This window comes from Mus caroli, chromosome 2 (assembly GCF_900094665.2).
Source record: "Mus caroli chromosome 2, CAROLI_EIJ_v1.1, whole genome shotgun sequence".
In the NCBI taxonomy this organism is placed as follows: Eukaryota; Metazoa; Chordata; class Mammalia; order Rodentia; family Muridae; genus Mus; species Mus caroli.
The window spans coordinates 90593741-90600162 of NC_034571.1; the positions used below are offsets into that span (position 1 = coordinate 90593741).

Here is a 6422-nt window from a genome sequence, read left to right on the forward strand (position 1 = left end):
AATGATGATAATAGAGTGTCTAAGAGAAATTGTAGGGTGAATATCATCTAAATTCATTTTCTTCATGAATGAAATAACTAAAGGGCAAATTATTCAAGAATGAGATATTTTGTGCAGCTGCAAAAGAATAACACTGGAGATTGCCTTCTGGCTTCCATACATACTTCTTTAAATGTGCATATACTTATACATCAAACATGTACTTGCACACTCATGAGTATGTACACCCACACACATGTACTCCATAAACGCGAATTCACACATCTGCACAGAAATACAACATTAGGCCTTGTGAATTCAAGTGCAATCAAATATTTTGATATTCCATTTTTCTATTGACTCTATTGTCTATTCTTATTATATATTTTCTTTCTTTACAATTTCAAATGTTAGCCCCTCTCCTAGTTTTCTCTCTGAAAATCCTCTATCCTCCCTGCCCCCTGCTCCCCAACCCATCCACTGTTGCTTCCTGGCCCTGGCATTCCCCTATATGGGTACATAGAACCTTCACAGGACCAAGGGCTACTCCTCTCATTGATGAACGACTAAGCCATCCTCTGTGATATATGCAGCTAAAGCCATGGGTTCCACCATGTGTTTTCTTTGATTGATGGTTTAGTCTTTACAGAACAAGCCCATGAAAGCAGAAGTAAAATCCAGCAATGCAATTGAATTTTATATCTTTATTTATTTATTTATAGCATCACCCTTTTATTAAGCTAGATTTCTTCTTTTTCATAAACATGGACTTAAAAATTATTAACAAGTCACTTTTTCTCATGTTCAGGAAGCTGTCATGATGTTAGTCAGCAGATTCACAAATATTGTCTGTCCACAAAACTTCACAAGAGGTTCGAATACCTTCTTTCAACCTTTTACCTCTGATATTAGTAATTTATCTTTAATGTGGTCTGTTGGTTATTTTGCTGTGAGCGATATGACACAGATGACCTAAGAGTATCACACAGGCTTCTCATAGCCTTGCTGAAATTCCAGCAATACTTTCAGTAAAGTTCCTCCAGGTTTGTTTGGGAATACCAACAAAGCTGAAATACTGGCCTAGTTCTTTTGAGACTCAGAGGACTTTGACCATGTAGAATTCCTAGTTCTAATATGAGGCCACTCGTGTGCTGAAACAAAGCTGTCACCAAGGTGCATGTCTGGAAGCTTAATGGCAGAGGTAAATGCTAAGAGACAAGGAGTTATATCCTCAGCTCTTCCACTGTCCTTTTCCTTTCTGTAAGCCTATGCTCCTCTGTATTCTAACGCCTGCCTAAATAATATCTCTTCTTTACTGATCTTTTTCTGGTGCCACATTATGTCTCTGCTCCGTGCTCAGATTTCTCGGAGACTCTGGTTAATATAGCTAGTCATCTCATCTTCAGGCGGTGCCTTCTTTCTTCTATCTGCGTTTGAGTTTTTCAGAACCAATTTCACTGTAACTGACCTCTGAAGTGACCCCAAGATTCTTTTTTTTCCCTTCAATTTTCTCTATGATGAACCTAAGTAAGTATGACAAGCAAGGTAGGTCTTATGCTGCAACACCCTCTATCCCTGGGTTGACGAGATACTCTTAAGACTGAAGCTTTGATTAGGGGCAGAGGACAGCAAATATATGAAAAATAAATCCATCTGTGCTGAGCAGTATGTTAGGGGCACTTCACATTATCAAATAAATATGTTATTTCCAGTGCCAATTGTAGACGATGGGCTTCATAAAATGACAGTATTTCTGGAAAATAATGTTTTTACCTGTGAGTGATGACTGAATGAGTAAATGTTAATAGTTTATTTTGATGAGCCCAATATAATGGATTTGATAAATGCTCCGCTAAAATGGACAAAAACGGCATTAAGCATAACTAATTTATCTTGAATTCAAGCTGTTAAAGAATCGTTCTGTGAATTTTTATGTTTACTGTTACCCAAATATTACATGGTTAATGACATCTGTAATAGAAGTAAAAGCACTGGATTTCTTTTGCACTTTTATGCATGTTCCGTGAAGAGGAATTGGGCTGTTTAGACTTTAATGAACTGTCTTGGGAGAAGATCAGAAATTGTCTCCATGATAAGATTCCATGATAAGTAGCCAATATGGCAAATTTAGTGACAACTTTTATTATAATCTGTTAGAACAATTGTCAAGAAAAGTACCTATACTTAATTTCAATTAAATCCTTCTCTCTTAGAACTTATGGGGAACTGTCTATTTGAAGCAACATATTTAAACCGATTGTGGATCATACGTACAGCCAGATGGGTGTGAATTGCATAGTACTGGGTGGACAGCCCCGCTGATATTACTGCTTTATAGAGTACTTATGGGTGGTTCTTCTTCTTGACAGTTCAGGTGTTAAGGACCTTGACTAAGCACACAATTGATTTGTGCTACTCCCTGAAAGGGTCTAGAATTGATCTGCAGTAGAAAACTTCAGCTTCAGTATGAGAACTTGCAGATTATGAGAGGTGCAGACAACTGCAGATCCCCCTAAAGTTATCACTGTGAATTTCAAATGGCTTTTTTTTATTGCAGAGCCTCCTTGAATCCCTTCTCAATAAAGAATTTGACAACGCACCTAACCGTCTTGTACAAAAAGACATTTCCTTTTCTGCAATTAGATTTTTCTTTTCAACTGTTTCTTACAAGGTATTGTTCTATTAGCAGATATTGTTCACACAAAGCAATAGGTTTCATTATGATAGTTTTTCTATATGTACAAACCACACTGATCATATTTAGTGCATTGAATTTTATCCTCTTTGTCCTTGTTACTCCTCTGGATGACTTGCCTACTCCTTTTCTCAAAAACGTTAAACTTCTACTTTTGAATCATATTTCAAACATCTATATTCCTACATAGAAGAAAAAATGTGCAAACTAGCCCCTCTGAGTTTAGCTTACTTTATTTAATATGACAATCTCTACCACCACCCATTCTCCTAACCATGATATAAGAGTGTTCTTTATGGCTCACTTTTATATATGCTACGGTTTCTTAACAAAAATGATGCTGAACGCTTTGGCAAACTCCAGTACTTAGAATTAACAGCACCACAATGGACATGAATGTTTAGATTGCCTGGTTTGAGTCCTTTAATTATATGTCAGGAGTTATCACTGGATAATATGGTAGTTCCTCTACCTTTGAAGCTTTGATAAGCTTTATACTGGTTCCTACTCTAACTATAACTTATTATAAGCAACACTATAATGGCAGTAAAAGTGAGTAATGTTACCTGTGCCTAAAGATGGTATGCAGTATACTTCCATAGCCAGAGCAGTGTGCTCTGACTACAGGAGAGCACAACTTGTACTGCTATTAGTAGATCCTGGCTTCTTGGGGAGCTTGCTCTCCACATTGAAGTCCATACTATAAGCCAATTGATATTTGAATCCTAACTTGTCATGAAATTAACTTTTCCTCCCATGCTTACTGTAACTAGTGACCACCCAGTAGACCATTCTTGAGTTCACAAAGATTCCCACTGATTTATTATTTATTTACTCCTTTCAAAGTGCTGATGTGGGGTCAACCGAGGTCTATGTGCGTGCTAGGCTTAAGTTCTGTTTCTGAGCTATATCCCCAATATGACTCATGTACATAAAGATGACTCTCTAATACTCTCAACTTGGGCAAGCTGTGTGGTTATATAAAACATATGTTAGATATAAACTATGTTAGGTGAATACATTTCTGAAGCTGTTTATCTGCTGGGGTACTTGCAGTACAGAAATGAAGTGACACAGTCTCAGTTTGTGAGGCTGCAGACCAAAGGGAGGCATGTTGGCTATTTTATCAAATCCTCTAGGTGATAGCTTTTGTAATAACTGTGGACCATTGCTTTACCATCTTTTTAACCCTGTGCAAACAGCTACTATTCATCTATAATAATCAGTTCTGGTAGAGAGTCTTTCTGCCTTAAAGAAACTCAGGGAAAATAATGAAATGATTTATCTAAAAAGATGCTTGGTATGAGCAACATCTTGGGGAAAGTTCTGGTATAGTAAATTATATCCATGCTTCTTAGGTTTTCTCTAGCAGGTCCAATTTAAGTGATGTAAGAAAAAGAAAGAAGGAACAAAGAGGCACAAGGTTTTCAAAGCTAGAAAAGATTTTAGTAATAAAAAAGCACTTTATGCTGGTTTGAACCTAGTAAGTGGTTTCAAATTTAAAAGGAGGTTACAGTGTATATAAATATTTAACTCTGTGTGTGTGTGTGTGTGTGTNTNNNAGAGAGAGAGAGAGAGAGAGAGAGAGAGAGAGAGAGAGAGAGAGAGAGAGAGAGAGAGAGAGAGAGAGAGAGAGAGAGAGAGAAAATGTACCGTAAAGGCATATACATGTGGACAAATATACTTCATTCTCTTATACTCTGATACCTGACTTTTTATACGTATTCTCATGCGTACTTTATGGAAGGAACTTATCTTGTAATCATCTGTGGCCCAGAAAACAAAGGCTGTGTTTGCAAGGCTTCCTCGAGGGACAGATGATTTAGCTAGTCAATCCATGTCATCTCTGTGTTTGTGGTAGTGTTTGATGGCAAGAAAGGAGTTATGATTGTCACTTTAACATGTTCCATGACTTTTGCTCAGGAGATTTATACCACATCTCCAATGTCAGGGAATCCTCCCCTCCCTGTAAGTCTGCCATGCCTTTGCTATGCTGAAAGAAAGCTGGTCCCACAGGGAATCGTTGATTGTTATGATACAGGCCTGAGCATGATCAAACATCATAGTTCAGGAGGCTTGTGGTTTTCTTTTGAAGCTGCTTGGAGTGAATGGCTCTCTTCTCTTCTCCCTTAGTTTCCATATTTTAACTGAGGTCTCCTGAGGAATAACACATTATGCATAGGTCACCATGTACACATAGTGAATTGAAAAATATATAGAAAATGGACCCCACTGTTTGTTTCACACCTCTGCCCCTTTTTTAAAAAAAAATATTTTTTATTAGGTATTTTTCTCATTTACATTTCCAATGCTATCCCAAAAGTCCCCCATACCCCGCCACTCCCCTACCCACCCACTCCCACTTTTTGGCTCTGGTGTTCCCCTGTACTGAGGCAGATAAAGTTTGCATGAGCAATGGGCCTCTCTTTACAGTGATGGCCGACTAGGCCATCTTTTGATAAATATGCAGTTAGAGACAAGAGTTCCAGGGTACTGATTAACTCTGCCCTTTTTAATGATGCTTTTTGTATTTTGAATTGATACTCAACATTAATTTAAACAATTAATTATGTATATATTACAATCATTATATTGCAACTTTAAAGAATTATGGGTATGGAACTATAACATCTTCATAACAGGTTGCAGTTTGATGGTGCTGCTTATTTTCAACTTTCTTTTCCTTGTAGTTCCAACTCGAATCAGCCTACAAACTCCCACCTCTCCTCCCAGTCCTGTTAGAATTAGCCCTTCTAGGTACATATTGCATTCTTCTTTCTCAGCTTATCTAGGGATATTTGATTACCCCATACATACAAATATTGTAAATTCATTTGCAATTTTCTTCTGTAAAGATATCCTGAGTGCTTACAAGGTACCATGTTATTCAGAATTACAATGGACTACTTCCAGTGATTTTTCTGATTCATTATTTAATCATCTTAAACTCAGAGACCAACTCTGTCTTTTCTTCTGATTCACAGGTACTGTCAATGTCCTAGAAACAGTAGATATCTAAGTTTTGTTACCATGATTTACTAGTTGATGCTATGGGATACTCTTCCCATATGTTTATAGGGGTAAATGAGACAATGTTCTTTGTGTTTCTGGAAGGTCATCTGGTTTACAGCATTAACAAATACAGTTTCATTCAAAATTACCTTCTGTTTTGTTTTTCAATTATGAACATTGTCATCATGGAACCATAGAAAGGGAGCTAAACTATAACGTACAAAAATTAAAGCCCTAAAGTCATAGGACATAACTCAGCAGTGGTTGAACAAGATGTTGTGCTTAATTGTTTTATTAGTTTGCCCAATGTTTGAAAAGGCATAGAAACTACAGGAGCATGAAAATTGCTTACTATGGATGTAGAGATTGTGAGCTTATGTTCAGCTGGAATGGGGAATGACCCAACTAACTCTATGGTTTTCAAAAATTGCAAATTTTGTTGGTTTGTCTACTAAACTGTGGTATGACTGATTGCCTTGGTAACATCGGATTTAGATCTACCAAACTATAGATCTAATAAATGAGCTCATTTTTTTCTAATTTTTTAATAAGGTATTTTCCTCATTTACATTTCCAATGCTATCCCAAAAGTCCCCCATACCCATCCCCCACTCCCCTACCAACCCACTCCCACTTTTTTGCCCTGGCGTTCCCCTGTACTGGGGCATATAAAGTTTGCAAGTCCAATGGGCCTCTCTTTCCAGTGATGGCCAACTAGGCCATCTTTTGATACATA

The 6422-nt window shown here is 37.3% G+C and overlaps 1 protein-coding gene across 6 annotated transcripts in view; it reads left to right on the forward strand.

Annotated features, from left to right (window-relative positions):
* Lrrc4c (leucine rich repeat containing 4C) overlaps positions 1-6422 on the forward strand; it is a 1249590-nt gene that overhangs the window by 392485 nt on the left and 850683 nt on the right. The gene's annotated exons all lie outside the window — the stretch shown is intronic.